General features: G+C 47.1%; 2 long non-coding RNA genes across 3 annotated transcripts; both read left to right on the top strand.

Moving 5' to 3' along the window:
* Positions 1-232: 232 nt before the first annotated feature.
* Gm5079 (predicted gene 5079) lies at positions 233-20,112 on the top strand. Its single transcript, NR_153349.1, has 3 exons — positions 233-534; positions 15,760-15,789; positions 18,837-20,112. It is a non-coding gene; the product is annotated as a predicted gene 5079 (long non-coding RNA).
* LOC115485727 lies at positions 5,309-15,635 on the top strand. Of its 2 annotated transcripts, XR_003948865.1 has the most exons (3): positions 5,309-6,924; positions 13,167-13,313; positions 13,685-15,635. It is a non-coding gene; the product is annotated as an uncharacterized LOC115485727 (long non-coding RNA). The 2 variants fall into 2 exon arrangements; XR_003948864.1 differs by lacking the exon at positions 5,309-6,924 and having other exon boundaries at positions 12,028-13,313.
* Positions 20,113-20,507: the final 395 nt, after the last annotated feature.

Genomic DNA, 20,507 nt, shown 5'->3' with positions numbered 1-20,507 from the left:
TCCTATTATGTGTGGGTCAGCACGCTGCAGCCTCCACTTGGGTGATGAAGCCAGTGGGAGAGCTGTGTCCTGCCTCCTGGGAGAATTCAGGGCTGGAGCTGCTTCATGGAGTAGCAGAAGCTGGATGCAGAGGAGCGGGGCATGAGCTGGGGACCTCAGGGCAGCAGTAGTAAGGAGCATCATTACAGCATCGTATTCACTGCCATGGCAACAGGCAGAACGGTGTCGCGCCATCTCAAAGAGGCCTGGCTAGGAAGACATCCTTTCTGGGTGAGTCTTCTCCTTTCTGCCTGGCTGCCTACATGCCGAGCAACCTCCATCAAAAAATATACCAGCATTTCAGATCCACCTTCCGTCTCATAGATGACATTGCAAACGTCCCTAGGTGGGTGCATTCCCATTGTCAAATCCTCTTGTGGTGCCGTCCTTCATTCAAGATGGTTCCTTACTTATGTGTACATGCGATGACATCTGAGAGTCAGAAAGCCCTCCTGGACTGTTCACACCGCCCAGTGCCCTCGCTGCTGACACCAGGTAAACTCACCATTTAGCAGTAGCAGATAAAATGTGACTGGCAGTGTCACGGGCCCTCAATTCTTTGCTCCTTTCACCCACCCCTCTTGGCAATTTAAACAACCATAGTATTTGCTGCTTTGGTGGGTATGAGCTGTGTTCCATGGATGTAGGGGTGCCTGGCAAACAATGCGGGAGAAAGAATGTGGTTCTGACATAATGTCGAATAATATAATGTTAAATGTTTATAGTCAGATAAAAGGAAATGCTCAACTGTGGCCTCTGTGGGGCAAAACACATAGACATGTGCACATGTGTGTATTATAAACACTGCCATAATACAGGATGTATAGCGCTTGCTTTTAGAAATAATAATAAAATACCAACATTCTTTGTTCTAAATTTCACAGAGCCCATTCAGCTCTCCCTGAAGCAACTTGTTGATTTTTGCTGAGCTCTTGGAACTGTGCCTGGCTGCAAACGGTGATGGAGTATGGCTCAGACATAAATGTTGAGTAATGCCTCCTTAAACGTTAATGTATGGGTTAAAAGGAAACCTTGAATGCGCAGGTTGAAACTTGGCACATTCATCAACGGCACGAGTGACTTCTAAATCAGGCGATGATTTCCAAATGCTAGCAGAGTAGTTCCTGAAACATCTGGGCTAGTCACAATACACCAACACAGATAGGATGCACTTTTCAGTTTATGTAAGAGGCAGTTTCCTTACATATGTGTCTTTGTACTGCATACATGCAGTACCTACAGCAGCCAGAAGAGGGCACCAGATACCCTGGACTTGGGTTACAGAGGGTTGAGAGGCACCACAGGGTTCTAAGAATTCAAACCTGGATCCTCCTCATGCTCTGAATAGCTGTACCATCTAGTCCAGACGCGATACACTTCTAAGTTTAATCATATTAAAATTCCCGGCACTTTAGCCATGATGAGTATCTACCATGTTGGATTTCAGGCTGTCTGAGGACATTGTGCAGTGACATGCCATTATGTCATATTCAGATATAATAAAAGACCATAGATGCTAATGCAATGTAGGAAAATAATTGAAATATAATATGTGTGTATGACTTTATTTTTTTTCTTTTATTTAGGAGTGCGTGAACACATGCACACAAGTCAGAGTGTATGTGTAAAAGCCAGAGGTCACCTTTGATGAGTCAGCTCCTTCCACCTTTATGTGGATTGTAGGAATTGAACTCTGGTCACCAGGCTTATGCGACAAGTGCCTTTACCTGCTCAGCCAATCTCGCTGGCCCCTACTTTTCTTTTTTCATATAATTATTTAAATTCTATTGCTCTTGTTTTGAGACAGAGTCTTCTTGTATAGCCCAGGCTGAGACATGCTTAGAGGCCCCCGTTCTAGCCTCTCTAGGGCTGGGATCACAGACCAGGGCACCTGGCTTTGTGTATCAACTCAGTTGTTGTTGTTTTCTTTTGTTTCTAAGAAGGGGTCTCTCTATTACATAGCTCTGACTGTCCTGGAATTCAGTATGTAAGCCAGGCTGGCCTTTAACTCACAGAACACCACCCCACCTAGCTACTTATTCAATTTATTTATTTCTGACAAGATCTCTCTCTACATAGACCTCGCTGTTCTGGAACTCACGATGATGCCAGTCTGAGCTATATACAAAGCGGGACTTATCTCAGTAAGCTCTAACCAACAAAAGGCGAAACAAAGAAACAGCTTCAAGAAAATGGAAAGGAAAAAGAGACAGAAATAAGAAGGAAAATTATGTTTGTTTTTAAAAGTCTGTTATTAAGAAAGTAATTTTCTGACACAAACTCTGGGTCAGCTTTTGTGGGTACTCCCTGCCCTGTGGCTTCCAGAGCCCTCCCTGCGGGCCTGCTGTGGTGCGTGCCCAGGAACCCCTTGGGCGTTCCCTGTCTGAGGACCTGACCTCTTACTTCTTTGGAAGGACAGGATGAGATTACCAGAGCTTTGGATCCATTTTTGGATCAAATGAAAACCGCAGGCTAGTCCTCAGAGTAGCCTTCTCCTCTTACAGAGCTGGCTGGGCTGTAAGGGCGGGGCTCCGCCTTCCCTGGGACCAAGGCTTGGTCACGTGCTGCTCACGAGGTGCGCAAGGTTCCACCATCCTCGTTACCCTCGTTTCCGTTTATTTTGTATCCATTGTAAGCAGAGCTTCAGGCTCCTTCGGAGCAAAGATCTCTGTCCGTGATCGGAGAGAACTACACAACAGGTTCCAGTTAGACCCTTTGCCACTTTGTTTTGTGATTGTTCAAACGGGTGGAAGTACACATCTCCTTGCCTCAGACCACCAACAATACTCTGCACCCTTTAATAAGACCATGTGCTCACGATATAAGAATGTTTGCAGTCCACACTGTAAGAAATCTAGAACATTTTATTTGCTGGGTGGGAACGTGCTTCTGAACCCCTGGCTCTAATGATGCTTTCCAATAGACCCACCCCGAATTCTTACAAGGTTAATTAATTAGTCACAGCCATGCTGGGGATCCCCACTCAGAATAATATTAAAGGTACCTTGAGCTGAAATTCTTGCCCGCCAGATTTTAAAACCGCAAGGCACCGCCGTCAGATGCCTGAGCTGAGCAGAACCCTCTATTCAGACAGCAGGTGCCCCTTTCCTCTGACTAGGGGGCCTCCTCAGAATTGCAAGTGCTACTTTGCTGCCACCAAACAAGTCCCTTGGTGACTTCTGCCTTTAAAGTGTCATTTACCTTAATAGCATTTACCGAAGGCCACTTGCCACATGACCTATGACCTCCTTCTCTAGCCCACTCACTTCCCATGGCTGCAGAAACAGTGTCCCCAAGTAGACCGACCACTGAAGTGTCTAGCTCAGGCCGACTTGTATAGGGTAAATCCTTATTTCCGATGTCCATTCTTTGGAGAGGGCTGTATGTGTGAGCGCCTCCTTCGGACAACAGGTGCCACCTAGAGGGCGTGTGACTGCTGCCCTGGCTTGGCAGGAGCTGGGTAACTCCAGTCCAGAGGAAATTCAGCAAAGCCCACAGGAATTTGGGGTGGGGTCACCAGCTGTCAACAATCTTAGCACTGTGGATTCAGCTGCAGGTTTTGCAAGGGGATCTTGGAAGGGGCTGGGGGTAGGGTGTATCTGGCAGTTTCCCAACAGTTTGGCCCCTTGGCTTGATATGAACTAGGAAATGAACAGGGCTCTGTTTCTCCACCACAAGATGTCAGCAGTGGGCTGACCAGAAGGTAGCACAATGCATGGACCTTCGGGTGTATGGAGAGGGGTCACTGTCTGACCTTGAAATTCCTGGTTTGGGGAGACTCCTCTTCTCATTATTGGGGGTGTGGTGATTTAATTAAGTTATAGGAAGATCCTGCCTGTGTCTTCGTTAAGATAATTGCCTCTGCCTGACATCCTGACGATGTCTGGACTTCAGCTTGAAGGGGTCAGAGCAGGCAGGGGCTTAGGGCAGAACTGCCAGGAAAGTATGGACATGGGGTTTGCTCAAAGACTGGATAGGTCAGGACAGATTTCATTTTTAATGTCATTGAATTTGGGCTTCTGTGCTTACTAGTTATGTGGCTCTGCTTCCTGCCTACCAAATAACATAATCCCCACCTTTTTAAGCTGTAGTAATCACAGGGTACTATGGTTCAAAAAACATAAAACAGTTTGCATATTAAGGAGGCATTGTGGGCCACGGATGCAGTATGAGGGAATTGTCTCCTTAACTGAGCTGTGTCACGCATGGAGCTTCCTGTAGACTTCAAATCATGGAGAAGCTGGCTGACCTTGCTCAGGAAATGTGGCTTCTCTAGGTGTGAGTGGCCAGCCATAAGCAGCTACTCCAGCCCTGACAGCATCATCTTCCAGCTAGCCTCTCCCTGGATGTCTTTCCATACCTCGTGTCCAGGGGGAAGCCGGCCGCGAGTGCTTGCTCGCCCGTGAGTTTCAGTGAGCCCGCTTTTCCATATTGTAAGAGCATGAGATGCACATTCATTTCAGAGAGTTACATTTTCCTCGGGACTCTATCCCCAGTGCTGGGGTGATGGAGAAAACTGAGTTAAAGACTCACGGAACTGAATGGAGGCATTTTTTTCCACTGGTGCGGGCGTTATTTATGATGTCCGCGCTGGCCAGAGCGCAGCCAGGCAGGAAGAGGCTTTGGTTCTGGAGCAAGAGAATCAGCAAGGCCTAATTTCTCCTTTGCAGCTCAGTTAAAACCATTGAGCCCTGCTGATATCAAAGCCCAGCCCTGTCAAAGCCCAAACTGTAGACTTAACCTGCTCATCCCCTGCCGTGCTGGGACCCAGATCCCAGGCCAGGCTGTTTCAACTGTGTGCTGTTTCCCATGGCGGGAGAAGGAAAGGCCCACAATAAAGTTGAATGGGATTGTGAAGGAACAGCCACCAAGTTACATAGTAACTCCTGGAAAACTGATACATTCAGGGCGTGGCTTTCCCAGCCATGAACAGTGTGTACTTTCCTATTTATCCAAATTTTCTTTAGAATTTTCTGTACCAAATTTTGAGTTTTTCTATTAAGAACGAGGAAAACTTCAGTTGACTTAGAAATAAAATATAGTTTTAAAATGGAAAGTGCAATCGAGGTTGTGGTTCCTGCCCTTTTATTGTTATTACAGGCATGCAAGCAAATATTCATGTGTGTCTTATGAGTGTTTTGATAAGTATTAACTAAAAATTAATTTTAATAGTTTTTCTACTATCATATTAAATAATGCTAAATTCTTTTTTCTTCTCTCTTTTTTTTTTTTTTTTTTTTTTCAAGTCAGGGTTTTTCTGTGTAACCCTGGCTGTCCTGGAACCTGCTTTGTAGATCAGGCTGGCCTCAAACTTACAGATCAGCCTGCCTCTGCCTCCAGAGTGCTAGGGCTAACGGTTTATGCCACTATGCCCCTCTTAATAATGCCAATTTCTCAAACTATTATTTCTAGAGATAACATAAGTGACAACCGCTTTGGGCTTTCTCTTTTTGATCCCAGTAAACTTGTTTCTTTTTCTCTTCTTTCCTTCTCACTTTTTGCATTGCCAGGGATTGACCTCAGGGCTTGCACTCGTGCGGGGCAACTCTTCTGCCTCTGAGCTATGGCTCCCTCGTTTGCTTTAGTTTTCTTACAGCACCCTCACGTTATCCTTCCCCCATCTTAATTTTAGAGGGGAAAAAAACCCTCTCTTTTTGGGGGTAGGTTTCATTATGTAACCCAGGCTAACCTGGAACTCTATTTGTAGCTCAGGCTAACCTGGAACTCCCTTTGTAGCTCAGGCTAGCCTGGAACTTAGGTTCCTTTTGCCCCAGCTTCCCGAGCACTCGGAGTTTCTTTACTTGCTTTGCTTAAGGACATTTTGACATAAGCATTTTTTATTTTGGAGCATTTATAGACTAATAAAAGTTCTCATTTACACCCCACCCAGTCTCCCCGTGGCTATCATATTACAAGACACAGTACTGGGATATCAGCACCAGCTAAACACTCGCCTTCATTCAGATCTCCTTAGGGGTCCAATCGGGGTAGCCACTTTGTCATCACGAATCCTTAGTGGTCGGTGGCAATCTGTTGCTCTTCCTTTGCTTTTCATGAACTGGAGTCTTGTCAGCTCTTCTCTAGACTGTCACAAAACTTCACTCTTTTCCCCATGAATAAGCTGAGGTTGTGGTTTTTAAGATGAATACCAGAGAGGTCAGTGCCCTTCTCTCGAGCCTTGTCAGAAGGCTTACACTGCTCTGGCTTTCCCTAGTGACGTTAACCTTGACCACTGATCCAAGGCTGTCCTTGCCACAGCTCTCTAAAGGAACGCTATCTCTTCAATACCCTCTCTATTCTGTTCCAACCCCGCCCCCTGTGTGTGTGTGTGTGTGTGTGTGTGTGTGTGTGTGTGTGTATGTGTGTTACTATACCATGCTATTCATTATTTTGCTCCAGTTGTCCCAGCATGGAGCTCTCTGGGTTGGCTGCCCCTCTGGCATGCTGTCTTCTATTTCTTTGTTTTACAATAGAACATGTTCTAGGTCCATCCGTGCTTCCCCTGTCCTAGAGCCCAAACTGCCCACTTCTCAATTTGGAAGCCAAGGACTGTGTGAGGCGTGCACACTGGGACCAGAATATCATTGTCCCTGGCCTTTCAGCAGAAGAACTAAGAATACACATAATGCAATTTGGGCAGTGGTGGCACACGCCTTTAATCCCAGCACTTGAGAGGCAGGGGCAGGCGGATTTCTGAGTTTGAGGCCAGCCAGAGTGAATTCTAGGACAGCCAAAGGCTACACAGAGAAACCCAAAGAAGGAGAAGGAGAAGGAGAAGGAGAAGGAGAAGGAGAAGGAGAAGGAGAAGGAGAAGGAGAAGGAGAAGGAGAAGGAGAAGGAGATGGAGATGGAGAAGGAGAAGACATGTGATGCTTAGTCATGCAAGTATGAGAACCTACAGTTGTGTCTGTCTCTATTCATCTGAATATTACTAAGCGCAACCAGGCCCTTTTTGGCCCTGGCTTCTCAGCGAGGATTAATACCTAAGTTTTGCCATTCCTTGCTCTTCCATCCCGAGACTCAAGCGCTCTGAAACCAGGAATCTATTTAGCCACCACTGGGAAAGGTTAAAGCATGAAGGCCGCGACCTTTAGAAAGAAGGCAGAGGAGGGAAAGCAGTCAGACAACGAAAGAGAGTGCCACTGGGAAGCCAAGGAACAGTCTAAGCTAAAGCCCCCAGACACTCCTCACCCCAGACCTCCACAGCTGCAAAGGCCTCTATCATTCTGCTGCCTGTCTCTGGCTATAAGCACAACCTTGGTTTATACCGCTGTCTAGTGCATTTTGAGCTTCTCTGTGTAATTTCCTTCTCTCCTGAGAAGAAACCCAGCCTCTACCATCCACCATTTGATTGGCTCACAAAGAAAGTAGTCTTGGTATTCTATCATTACGTTTGCTGAAATATTACTTATCAGGCTAAGAATATCTTCTTTCTACTTCCAATCTGCTAAAAACATTTAATCGTGAATTGTGAAGTTACATATTTCCAATTCACCATCAACTACAAGAGTAACATGACATTTTAAAATGACTTTATGAAGTCCTAAGCTCCCCAAATGTGTTAAAATCTAAATGGGTAGTAGAACTTTTTTTTTCCATTTTTTATTAGGTATTTAGCTCATTTACACTTCCAATGCTATACCAAAAGTCCCCCATACCCACCCAACCCCACTCCCCTACCCACCCACTCCCCCTTTTTGGCCCTGGCTTCTCAGCGAGGATTAATACCTAAGTTTTGCCATTCCTTGCTCTTCCATCCCGAGACTCAAGCGCTCTGAAACCAGGAATCTATTTAGCCACCACTGGGAAAGGTTAAAGCATGAAGGCCGCGACCTTTAGAAAGAAGGCAGAGGAGGGAAAGCAGTCAGACAACGAAAGAGAGTGCCACTGGGAAGCCAAGGAACAGTCTAAGCTAAAGCCCCCAGACACTCCTCACCCCAGACCTCCACAGCTGCAAAGGCCTCTATCATTCTGCTGCCTGAGGCTGTCCCTACCTCGCATGCCATCCACACACATCCTGGGAATGGTGTGGCTGGCAGCAGACAGGACAAGCTTCACTGGAGATGCCTCTGTGCTGCCCAGGAGACTTGGGAGAATCCGGGTTTTCCAGCATTCATTCATTGGGTAGACTCTTCGAAGTTGTTCCCAGCCTGCCCCGTTTCTTCCCTCAGGTTAACAGCACACTGTCTTTCTTTACGAGCTGATGATACCACACGGCACGAGCCCTTGGCCATAATAACACCCTCTTCTTTAGCCTTAGTAGTTCCAAATATGAATAGGAGATTCGAGTGGGTCCAAGAAGAGTCCTTCCCAAGGCAGTGGATGTGCTGATGGAGTGGTAAATTTTCCCTTTCTCATCTCTAAGATCAGGGCAGCTGGACAAACGCACACGTTATCGAGTAGAGCAGGCCCTCCGGCCACTGAGGGGTTGGGGCCACGACCAGGCCCACCTCACCCATCGTCCACAGTTAAGACGATGCCACTGCTCAGATTGCAGGCTCAGCCCATGGTGTGTGTGGAGCTCTGCTGCTGCTGCAGCTACTGCTGCCATGCCTCAGGAAAGAAGAGCAGGAGGCGGGCACAACTCTGCCCAAGGGCTACAGACACGATGGAGCCGGCCTTTCGGGTAGAGTGGACAGCACCAAGGGCAAGGTGGTACGCAGCAGCGCGGAGTTCATGCAGGTTCTCCTCCAAGAAGAAGAATGTTTCATTTTCTAGGTTAAGTCTTCTCAAAAGACTTCCAGAATCTATGCTGTCCACGTAAATCATGTTGGTGCCCATGATCTGAGCCGACCCTGCTGCTGTGGACAAGGAAGCTTGTTTTGCGATGTCCAGATAACTGCAGACTCATGCCTTAGAAAGAGAGATGTTGAAAGCTTCTATGCCAACTCCCACATAATTTAAAAAAAAAGAAAGAAAGAAAGAAGAAAAGAAAGGAAAAGAAAAGAAAAGAAAAGAAAAGGAAAGGAAAGGAAAGGAAAGGAAAGGAAAGAAAAGAAAAGAAAAGAAAAGAAAAGAAAAGAAAGAAAAAGGAAAAGGAAAAAGAAACAGTCTGGACATGAAACTATTGAAGAGAGTCCTTAAAAATTGTGATAGAGATGCTAACGTGTAGATCTTCCCAGCTAATGGTTTCTGGGGTGCAGAGTGGGGGACTCACTCATTTTCTTTAAGGGGCTGGCGGCTGAGAGTTTGACCATGCTCCAATGAGTATATGAATGACACAAATTGGATTTAGTGCCCCCGCCCCGGGGGATGGGGTGGGGGCACATGGGTAGGAGGGTAAACCTGGGAGAAATAGACACATTTTCAGTGCTTTTTTTTTTTAATTGTTAATTTCATTTATATGAGTACACTGTAGCTGTCTTCAGACACACCAGAAGAGGGCATTGGATCCCATTACATCCCACCATGTGGTTACTGGGATTTGAACTCAGGACCTCTGGAAGAGCAAGCAGCCAGTGCTCTTAACCGCTGAGCCATCTCTCCAGCCCCACATCTTCAGTTTTATTCAATATTGTCACAGTGTTCTCTGAGATAGCTGTATCCTCTATCATGCAAGTATTTGGAACAACTGTAAACATGTGTCCTCTGAAGGCAGGTTGGCCCCCGAGACCCAAGGCTTGCCCTTGGTTTTTTGGTGGTTCTAGCATCCGCTTGTGATATCCCAGCCATCTTGGAGCCAGATGGCTGCTCCCACCTTCATCATAACTGTGGACCAAGAGACCTGCCTGTAAGCATAACGTGATGATGCTTGTGGTAGATTATTTGTAAAGACAGCTACAGGGATATGGGAGGGAGAAGATAAAATCTACCTTCATCCACTAGAGGGACTGGTAATATCATATGCTGTCTCCGAGGACATCATGTAAGGCTGAATTAATAGCTCATAAAACTGTTGGCAGCTTATCAGAACTTTCTTATATTTGGACTCTCCCTCTCCCCCTCCCCCTCCCCTTCTCTCTCCCCCCTCCCCCACCCCTCTCTAATTCTTCATCTCCTTTCTTTGCTCTTGATTGCCTGGAATTCCACAGCACCCGGTCCCCCGCCTTACAATGTAAGGGTTTGCTCAGCCGTTTGTTTTCTACTGCTGTGATAAAGCACCATGACCAAAGCATCTAGGCAAAGAAAGGCTTTCTTTCCCTCACTGCCCCCCTCACAGCCCATCCATCACTGAGAGAAGCCAAGAAGGCAGGACTGGATGCACAAGCCAGGAGCAGTGCCACTCAGGAGCTTGCACCTCAGGACTTGCTCAGCCTGCCTTCTTACAGCACCCAGGACTATAGTACTCCAGGCCCTCTCACATCAACCATTGACCAAGACCACACCTCACAGACTTGCCTACAAACCAGGCTGATGGAAGTATTTTTCTCAGTTAAGATCCCTCTTCCCAGAGATGTCTAGGTTTTGTGTCAAGTTGACAAAAACCAACCAGCGCACTTCAAACAACAAGCACAAGAGTTGTCCTAGAAACCAGAGCCTTGGAAGGGGATTTGAAGTTGAATTGCCAATGTGCCAGAAGGCACAGCGTCTCGTTGCTGATGATAAATGAACTACTAATAATCCTCAAGTACTGTGGCATCAACAAAGCCTTAGTCCATTCTCAGCTTTGATGCAGCACAGATAGAAGCTGAGACACCTTACGGTTTCCAGACTATGACACAGTAAAATCGTGGGTTGAGACCCGTGGTGCCATGCATTGTAATCCCAGAAACAGGGAGGCAGAGGCAGGAAGAGACAAGGACTCCAGGTCAGAGTAGATGACATAGTGAGTTCAAGGCTTGTCAGCATTACATAGCTCAAAACAAATAAATTAACAAAGAAAAGCAATATCAATGGGGCAGCTTAGGAAGTTGTCCTTTTTAGGTTTCATTTCATACCAATTAAATCAAAATACTGACATGGAGAACCCAGCTGACAACACTTTTTAAAAAGACCCTCTGGTGATTCTTATACATATATAACTTTGGGGTATGTGTCAATCATGGCTCTTGGCTGGTAGAATGCAGTCATTATAATTCTCATTATGTAGGTGCTGGGCTGCTTCTCGTGGCTTTGGGATACCAGACTAAGAACCACTCAGGCCCCACTTACTACAGATGTAGGAACCTGGGAAAGCTAGGAGCCTCTATGGCCACTATCAGCCCTTCATTCTGACCCCTGCACCCACTGTACAAACTGTGCTGAAAATCAGGCATAAGTCTTTACAACGAGAGTAGCAGAGCTATGAGGAATACTGAAGATGCAACCTTAGGTCAGTATGCCAAAGTCGTGGTCCTAAAGCTTCAAGAGAGGCAACTGTGACTGGAATTGGGGACACTTATTAGATTGGGAGTTGTAGGGGTGTTTCTGATGCTTTGACCGGGAATCTGCGAGGAAACTCTGAAGGTCCTGTTCCCCAGTTTGCTCTTGATCGATCAATAAAGATGCCAGTGGCTAATGGCTGGGCAGAAGAGGCGGGACATCCAGGTTCTCACAGGCAGGCTAGGAGACACAAGAGGAGGAAAGGGAATTCGCCATGCTACGGAGGGAGAGAGAGCCGTGAACCATGTGAGATCTCGAGTGGAGTGGCCATTGGCCGCTTCCCCGGTTGGGCCTGAGGTAGCAGGTGGGAGATTAGGAACAAAGCTAAGGTGAGGGCAGATTTAGGGGGCTGAGCTAGGAGTAAAGGGAAGGACACACTAGCCATGGGAGGCTTAGAAAAGCCAGCTATTGAGTCATAAGGCAGGTTAAAAATGAGCAAGTGTGTGTGTGTGTGTGTGTGTGTGTGTGTGTGTGTGTGTGTGTGTGTGTTTCATCTATTCATCCACAGGAACCAGAGAAGTGGCTGGTAGCACAGTCCACCTGGAGCTTAAAGTGGGGTAGTAGAAACTATATACTTCCGAAAATGCTTACAAATTCTTGTCCAGCTGGGTATGTGGGTACACACCTTTAATCCCAGCACTCCGGTGGTAGAAGTAGGCAGATCTCTATAAATGTGAGGTCAGCCTGGTCTACATGGCAGGTTCCAGGCGAGCCAGAACTACATAGTGAGACCCAGTCTCTAAAAACAGCAACAAAACAATAGTATCTTTGGCCACTAGTTTCTCATAGCAGAACTGTCTTTCTGTCTGTCTATCATCTATCAATCTATCATATCTATATCTAATCTTTCTATCTACCTCATATGTGTGCACATTGGACAACACGAGGTGCCACCTTAGGGTCTACCAAAGAGTCTCTTAATGGCCTGGGACTTGCAGATCAGGCTCTACTGGCTGGCCAGTAAGCCCCAGATATCCCACTTGTCTCCAACTCCCCAGATCTGAGGTTACAGATATGCTACCACACTTGGCTTACCTTTTAACATGGGTTCTGGGGCTCACATATGGGTCCTCACACTTTGTGCAGCAGGTGCTTTGCAGCTTTGTGCTGCCTCCACAGCTATGTGCAGATATCCCTTACTAGAAACAAGGAAACAGCCTCCTTTTGCTTGCTAACAAAACTAAGCAAAACTAAGACTCCTCTTGAAGCCAATAGACAGCTCTAGCGATCTGCTTCAGGAGCAATACAGTGCAGCCGGGACAACATAGAACCTGGCTAGGTGGCTATGGGGAGGAACAGGAGACCAACAGTTGGGATGGACCTGGGGAGGGTGGGGAAGGTGGACTGTGAGGCTAGATATGGAAGACATTGTTACAGTGTGTCTGTTGGGGTAACCCACATGCATTGTATCACCTGGCTAGGAAAGTGTGTCCTGTGTTCTCAGTTGTTGATTGCTGCGCACCCCACCCCCTCCAGCTCAGGATATGTATATATGTGATGCTTCCTCACTTTCCCAAAAAGGACAGCAGCCTGCCACGGGGGAGGAGTCTCTCCCACTATAGTAATAGCTTTTTTTGTAGGAGAAAGAAATGTGGCATTTGAGCAATAAAGTGTTGGCAGCTGAAGCTGGGGCAGAAGAGAGGAAAAGGAGACCTAGACAGAGGGATGGGAGCTGAGCAAGAAGGTAGAGCAGAGAGCCACGTGGAGAGACACAGTGGTGGGAAAGCTGGGTTAAGTTAGAGGCTAGCTGAGAGACGGCCCCAGCAAACGGGCCAAGAGCCTTAAACAATACAGGTGCCTCTGTGACTCTATTGTTAAATCACCAGCAGGAGCCCCCAGAAGTCCCGCAATAGAGACCCTTACTCATGCTTCGGGATTCATTGTTCTGGCAAGGATATTGACAGTTAAGCTGGAAGACGTCCCACACAGGGAAGGATGGGCACACCTGCTGCTCCCCATCATAACTGAAGCAGGTAGGCCTGCTTGCTTCGATACCCCTGCCTGCTTCGATACCCGGGCTTCCTTTGCCTGGGTCAGGTGTCCAAAATCAAATCTCTGCCTTAGTGTTTGCCAGATGTAGAACTCTCAGCTCCTTCTCCAGCACCACGTCTGCCAGCATGTTTCCCACCATGACAGTAATAAACTAAATCTCTGAAACTGAAAGCCAGACCCTACTAAATGTTTCCCTTTTTATAAGAGTTTCTGTGGTCATGGTGTCTCTTCACAGCCATTGAACACTGACTAAGACAGCAGCTTACCTGGGTAACCAAGAGAGCAGCAATTCTGAGTGAGAAACCAACCTAGAAACAAAGGCTCTCCCTGATGGCTTCTCCATCTTTCCTAGGGACTTTCCCCAGCCCCACCAGAAGAGATGGGGTTGTGTTTGTCCCACCAGGCCAGACCCCTGGATCTGGGGACTCTTCTGTGAACTCAGGAGATGGGAAAGGAAGAAATGGGCAGTGATTTGGGCCCATTGTCTCCCGGACTCACTACTAACCTATTGCTGACTATCAAGCCCAGAGCCCTGAGAAGCGGGGGAGAAGATCAGAAACCGACCTGCGAGCTAGCTACAAGTCAGCTTTCTCTTCGATCTTGCCAATACATTTACGTTTCTGGAATATGGATTGCATCACTCATCATTATTTTTATAGTCACTGATCACCTTTTTCCCTTTCTTCCTTTCTGCTTTCTTTTCTTAGACAGGATCTCACTATGTATTCCTGGCTGGGCTGTAACTTACTATGTAGAATAGGTTGGCCACAAACTTCCAGAAATATAGATTTCCTTCTGGTTGCTGGACCTAAAGGCATTTGCCACCATGAATGGCCTCCTTCATATACTTTAATTTTTCAATCAACTGAGGAACCTGACTGTGGCCTGCCAAACCAGTTTACCTTCTGTAAAGAAAATTAAAATAACATAGCCTCAGATCTGAGTTGTGGCTTGCCCATCGACCTCAGTCACGTGACCTTCGTAGAGGTGGTGAATACAAAGGTTTTTCATGGAACTTGGAGTCTGAGTCTACCTGAAGATCTTTCCTGGTGCTGAGGGATGAAGGAGACATGAAACAAACCAAAATGAAACGAAACAACAACAACAACAACAAAACCCACATCCTGGGGACTCCTCCTTTCCTGCATCCTGGGGACCCTTTCCCATAGCTCCAAGCAGGGGCAGGAGGTTTTAGCTGACTAAGCACTCACATTGCCTGCATTCTTTGGATAAAAGTAAAATTTAGTAAACTTGGCACTGACCCATGGCAATTATGACATTCATAGAAGGTCGTATGTGGCTGCCCAGAAGGCAGAAGCTAAAGACATATTTGAAAAGGCGCCCTCTCCAGCAATGAGTCCTTTTCTGTGAACATACCCCTTGACATGCGAGGTTCGTGGGACTCAGCAAACAATACCCACGGTTGACACTTTGACATGGTAAACTAAAGAAGTACCCCATGATCTCTGACTTCCCATGCTTCTTGCTCACCTCTGTCTAGAAGTGATGGGAGAAGCCAGCTCCAGAGCTCTTATGTCTACCTGAAGACTGGTTTCCTAGTTCACACTCAACTGTGAGTCCTATAACCACAGAGACTGCCAACCTAAGAGACCAGGGCATACCATAGGAGAGAAAACTAAATCTGGCAGACCCAGGTGAACTCTGTCTGGTTTTTTGGGCTCATTCATTTCCCCTGAGGAAAGCCCTTGCTCCCCATTAAACTTCTTTCTCTCTTGTGAAGAATGTATTTAAGCCTCAGCCATCTGGCCATTCTTGTGCAATGTCCATGAGTTTGTGCATGGTACTGTAGAAGAAGTCGTGTCTGCAGAGACTGAGTGGACTGGTTAGAATTTCAGTTCTGTGGAGATTGGAATATTGCAGGTTCGGAAGTCTAGTTCCCTATCTTGGGCTAGCTCTGGTCCTCAGGAACAGCCATTCCTTGTGCACCTCTGTATAGGAACATTATGTGACTAGCAGGTAAAACCCTTTTGGCATCTATTAACTTAGCAGACTACTAGCTTCCACCAACCCCAACGCTAAGGAGGATGTCTGTCACCAGATAGCATCTTGGGTCTATGGAAAGCCTCTCCCAACTCACTGTAACTGTCCCTTGATGTACCCACCGATGTGTTTTAAACTTGTCTTGGTTTAGGGCTTTCTTTGTTCTGTAAAACTTTACAACATTATAAAACTGCTTCCACATTAGAACATGGAATTTGGGGGTAAGTCTACTTCTAAATCTGTATTTCTAGGCCATGGTCACTCAGAATGGCTCCAGAATAAACTATCTTTTATTCCCTTAAGATGAGAGCCATAGGGTTTCTTTTTTTTTTTTTTTTTTTTTTTTTTTTTTTTTTTTTTTTTTTGACAGTGTATTTGGATGTCTTTCCTCCTGTTAATCTGTCTGGCATGTGTTTATTTCAACAGCCTTGGCAACTGAACCTCCAAAGAAAACAGGTAAAGATGGTCCAGCTTGGGGTTGGGGGTGGGGGTGGGTAGGGGGCGGGAGTAGGAGCAAGACCAGGCTTGCAAGACTCCTGTCCTCTGCCTCAGACACAGGATGAAGCGTGTGAACCAGATCTCTTCTACCACAGAAAGAAAAACAGACTCAGAGACATGAAGTGACTCCAAAAAGGACCAGGGAGGTAGCCTAGTAATTGAGCAATTGCCTACCCTGTGTGAGTTTCTCGGTTCAATCCCCAGCACAAGGGAGCTAGAGCAGAAGGCAGAGGACTTAGGTGTTGGGTGTATGGTGAAGGATCCATAACGTCATACCATACAACAAGTGGGAGGTTTATTCAGGGAGGTGGGGAGGGGATACAGAAGCTGCCTCTGATGGAGGTAGAGGGAAAAAGGCCCGTGGGGGTGGGGTGGGGGTGGGGAGTGGGCCCTTTATCAGAGGATGACACACATGCGCAGGAGGACATACAACAAGAGGTGACAGTGGGAATGTGTCACGTCTCTGAAGAGGTCAGTTCAGGAACTATGGAAAATTCCACCAGACCTCTCCCCTCCTGGAAGAGAACGGTCATAGAGCACATAGGTATCCCTCCCCCGAGAAGGGAAAGGATAACTACATTCCTCAGACCAAAGGGGGCACCAACCTGCAGATGAGGGAAGCCCAGAGCACACAGACACACTCCTCAGGGCAGACCTACAGTTAGCTATCCGCCGCAGATAAGGAAACCCCTTGCTACCTCATTCCCTGAGGACCAATCAGTTTAAAAGTCACGCTGCTCTGCCTATCACATTCTATTCTACCCCTGAAAACTGTATAAAAACTGGCTGAACGGGCTGCCCGAGGTTGCCACCTCTCCTTCCGGTGCAGGACAACCCCAGTGCGTTGGAACAATAAATACCTCTTGCTTTTGCAACAATCTCCAGCTCTGCGTTGTCCACTCGGGGATCCTGAGTAAGCTAAGGCTTGTCAGAGTCTTACATGCCATGGAGGTGTCTGATTGCTAACATTAGGGGTCTCCTGTAACAGAATGGTCACTCCCTCTCTTAGACCCATTCTTGAAGGAACTCAAGCCGTGTGTGACAGGGCAGAGGTGGCTAAGAGTGCAGCCTGGTTTGCCATCCAGGAACAGTGTCACCTGGTAGTCAAGGGGAGCAGAGCCTGAAGTTCTCAGGATCTAAGAACTGAGGCCTCTGGTCAAGGGACAGATCTTCAGCTGAAGAGAGCCGAATCTTTCTATCCACAGGCTGGCACCACCCCGACTTCATTTTAATCACCTGCCTGCTGTCCTTCAGCTGCTCAAAGGGGGGTTTTTTGTGGAGTCTGCTGTGCCTGAAGCCCCCCAAGGCCAATCTGCTCCCCAGGAAACCCTGCTCTGCTGCCTCCTCCTTCCACACTCAGCCAGAATCAGACAGCTGCTGCTTTCCAGGTCCCACGTTTCCTAAGGCTTTGCCCAGGCGTTTCCTCCAGGCTCCAGGTGAACTCTGCTGGTCCTTTTTGCCCCCCAGCTTGGGACTGGCTCTCGGCAGTAAAGCAGCCTTACAAGGGACACCGCCCAGCTGTATAATCAAACATTAGATGCCCAGATGAGAAATCATTGCTTGAAACCTCATCTGGAGCTTGACCAGCCTCTCAGCCATAAATCATATCCTGTTCTATTATAACAGCAGGTCAGTAGGACTCCCAGACACCTTACCAGAGGGGCTCTAAGCAGCAACTGTGGAGAGAAGAGTTGACTGTAAGTCAACAGCCCAGCCCAGTAGGCACAAACCGTCTTGTCCTGAATCCCCACCTCCTTTTGAAGCTCAGGCCTCCTAGCAGCCTTCTCCTTAGCTAGAGGCAGACTGGGTTTCCAGAGCTTTTTACCCGATGCCTCTTTAAAGTGTCTAATTTTAATGAAGAAATCTTTCATCTGCCATCCTGTTTCCAAGAGACAGGTTTGGAAGGAATTTTCACAAGTCACCGAGGCCCTTGGAAATGTTTCCTGGTGGGAAATGTAAGGCTGTAAGACACAAGATGTTCTCACTCTGGGTGAGAGCGGAGGGGCCAAAAGAAGGAAATAAAACACCTCCCCCCCCCCCCCCGCCCCCAAGTGTTTCGAGAGCCAAGTGGAGGAAGGATACGGAGGTACAAGCAAAAGGGGAAGAGTGTTTCACTGGAAGTGTAGAAAGGGTAGTTGTACCTGAGAACAGAATCCTCCTGGGGTGGGGTGGGAGGATGCTGGGGAGTTTAAGCGAGGGGATAGAGGGTGGGGGATACTTGGGAGGGCCACAGGGGATGGGCTGGGGAACAGAACCCGCAACAGGAATGAGAGTCAAAGGCCCTAAATATATACACAACGCACACACAATGGAAGAAAAAAAAACTCAAATTTATTCCCTCTGGAGCTGTTTGAGCCAAAAAGGAAAACAAAAAACAAAACCCAAAAAAACAAAAACAAAAAAACGCTGAACTGCGGCTGAGCTGTCATTGCTGAGCTGGGGCTCTGGGCAGTGAATGCAGGTGTGTGTTGAGCCACAACCCTTCCAGAGGTGAGGCTGGGACGGAACATCTCCAAGGCTCAGGCCTCGCAGATCTCTCTCCCTAGCTCTTCCCATCAAGGAAACGGCTTCCCCAGTGCTCACCTCCAGGGGCGCCAGAGCGTTTCTTGTGGACTGTATGCTACAGCCTCCACTTGGAGCAATGGAGCCCCCTAGGTAGGCGGTTAGTGCTGCCGGATTCTGCTCTGAGGTTCTCTGGATTCTCCGGACACCCCCCAGGCCCCATCGGGAGAGGGATTGGATAAATATGTTAGAAACACAGGCAGGGGCCGTTGGAAATATGAAGCCATGGATTTTCCCAATCAGCTGAGTCAACAGATGTGGGGCGGGGGCGGGTAGGAGGGCGAGGAAGTCATGGACAAGGGAGAGGTATGGGGCTTAATGGAGGTGGCTTTGAGAAGAGAGTGGCTCTCCAGGGTCACTAAAAAGCCTCCTCTCAAATCTATGAGCACGTCCACTTAGAGTTTGAACTGACCGGGCCTTTTTTTTTTTTTTTTTTAAATAAGTCTATGGATTAATACTTGGACTCGACAGTGCCTTCTGCAACTGGTGATAGAAGAAGACACCATTTCCTAGCTCTCTCTGACACACAATTCTCACCAACACCAAAAAACAGTGGCTAACAAGACTGAACTACAAACCTCAACCTGGTTTCTAGTGCGCTTCTGTTTACCCTGCTTCTGCTAATGAGATACTACTTGGAGATGCAAATTTTTAAGAATGTTAGCTTCAGCCTGGAGAGAAGGAAACTGCAATTTGCAGTTTGTGCTGGGAGTGATAACCTTCGTAAGTAATGGGTTTCACTGATTAACTGCTGCTAACAAAACATTGTTGCCAAACCTGTTAATCTAAAACTAGCAATAGGACGGCTGTTAGATCCACATTTCCCTTCCTCCAGTCCCCAGAGAGCTCAGAGAAATATTTCTCACTTAAATAGCCTTCATCTTCCCATGTATTTTATTGCATCTGCTAATAGGTTAGCCATAAGTTAGGAGCGGTTCGGAGATAGATATCCAATCAACCTCAACGAGGAGTTCAAGGAGAAAAGCAATTCCATTTAAAACATGGTTTTTGTTTGTTTGTTTGTTTTCCTAACTGGAAGGTGGAGTGGGGAAATGTGTGAGTTTGCTGAGTACTCAAATAAATGGAAGTACTAAGCGCTCTTAGTGATCAGAAGGTTTGATGTCTCGCGTCGCTCGTTGTGTATGTGACAGTGCACTCAATTCCCAGAACCAAGCAACAACCCTTTCACGGAGATTCTTTCTGCTGACCTGCCCACGAAAACCCACCCCAATTGACTCTCAATATTTTGCTGCTTAGATTGACATCTGAGAGAGCCCCTAAAGCAGGTCCTCATTGTGCCCTCAACTTTGTCATAAGCGCCTCCACCCCACAAAGCTGGGGTGGGCTCTCCCACTCTGGACTATGGAAGTCTAGTCACAGGAAGCCTGCTTTACTGCTAAGTCACAGACCTGTGGCATATTGGGACAGTGTAAAGGTGCAAACACGTGGGCCTTGTCTGGTCTGCCCCCCTAATAGCTGGGAAGATCACGTGACTTCATCATTTTCAGTATCTTGAGATGAGCATCCTGGAAAAGTTAAAGGTTTTTGTTTTTACCCCTCCCCCCAGCTCCCAAGGTTAAGGGGAATATCTCTTTAAGTACATTAATGGAAAAATATATTGCTCAAATAGTGAAATATATATAAATGTACCAAAGCACTTTAAATACTCAAACTGGTTGATGCTGATGAATGTTTCCAATAAAAAAATAAATTTTGTTTAAAATAATACTAATAAAGATGAAGTGACTTGTTCAGGGCCGTTAGCTGGGCCGCTAGAAACTGCAACTAAATCTGGTTTTGTGGCTTTTGGTTCAATGGCTCCATTCGTCTTTTTGAAGCAGGGGCCAAGGGCTTAAATCAGCATTCCTGCGATCTTAGCAAAAAGGGACATTGTCTGTTCACAAGCCTGGGAACAGCCCGTGCTATACAGTGGGAGTCTTTAAGGAAAAAGAAAGATGAGGAAGGGAAAGAAGGACGGAGAGTGTAAAGGAGAGATGACCAGAAGAAGAGTGGGAGGGAGAAATTGGGCACTGAACCCACATGCGCGGATCAAGGCATGCGCAAACCATGCCTAGTCGTCGTCACCCCCCCCCCCCCCGAGGTCAAATCATCCA

This window comes from Mus musculus, chromosome 10, assembly GCF_000001635.26.
Source record: "Mus musculus strain C57BL/6J chromosome 10, GRCm38.p6 C57BL/6J".
Lineage (NCBI taxonomy): Eukaryota > Metazoa > Chordata > Mammalia > Rodentia > Muridae > Mus > Mus musculus.
Note: the sequence above shows the minus strand (reverse complement) of the source record. Positions and strands in the feature narration are given on the sequence as shown.